Below are 874 nucleotides of genomic sequence, written 5' to 3'. Positions count from 1 at the left end.
CCATTGATCATGAGATTGCGACCGCGTACTTTGAAGAACCCTTCTCTAAGGCGCTAAAATGTGCTCCTCTTTGCGGATTTCAAGTAATGTTAGTTTCTTCTTGATTTTACATTTTGAATTTGTGTTTTGAGACGATTTTCTGAATTTTTATTGTGTTTTTTTCTTTCTTTTTTATTCAGTTTTTACAAAAAGTGATTTAAAGTGGTCTTCATAGCAAACTTCAAAGATTTATGTATTTTTATTATATTTTAGGAAGTTCCTAATAGATGTAATCCATATTAGATATTTAATGCTTAAGGTTAGCCAATATTCACTCCCTTAGTTTAAAATGGAAAGCGATTAAAATAAGATTAATGTATTATATGTCTTACTTAAAACAATGAATTAAATTGAAATAGTAATGATATGACTTGTCCCATAAGTTAAAATAGTAAATGTAATTGTAGAATAAGCCCTATTATAACAAGTATTACAGAGGTGATTCTATTGTACTGACCATTGTATAAAAAAACGAGAAAAATGATTAAAATCACTATTTCTGAAATACTGGGATGTACTGTGATTTGTTTTCCTAGAAGTGATCTGTAAAATTCACGCTAATTCAAGGATTAAAACGATGAGGCTATTGGTTAAATCAACAGAAGTTTCATTTTGTAAAAGCGTAGATTAATTCAAGTTCATATGTTACATTGGTGCAAGGAGGGATTTCACACCAATTCATGTTAATTCATTAAAGAATGAAACAATTTAAATGTACTATTTTTTATTTAGCTTCATAAGTAGATCTTCGCATATTGCATTGTAGAATGTTCATCGTTGCATGTCACATACTTTTTTACTGAATATATTCAAGGTAGAACGAATAGCAAGTATG

At 28.7% G+C, this 874-nt stretch overlaps 1 protein-coding gene across 1 annotated transcript in view; it reads left to right on the top strand.

Annotated features, from left to right (window-relative positions):
- LOC119585071 overlaps positions 1–548 on the top strand; it is a gene marked incomplete in the record, with an annotated part of 5,319 nt that extends 4,771 nt beyond the window's left edge. The window contains 1 exon segment of the mRNA XM_037933689.1: positions 1–548.
- Between the last annotated feature and the right edge of the window lie 326 nt (positions 549–874).

This window comes from Penaeus monodon, chromosome 19 (genome assembly GCF_015228065.2).
Source record: "Penaeus monodon isolate SGIC_2016 chromosome 19, NSTDA_Pmon_1, whole genome shotgun sequence".
Classification (NCBI taxonomy): Eukaryota; Metazoa; Arthropoda; class Malacostraca; order Decapoda; family Penaeidae; genus Penaeus; species Penaeus monodon.
This window is presented reverse-complemented; position numbering and strand designations above follow the sequence as displayed.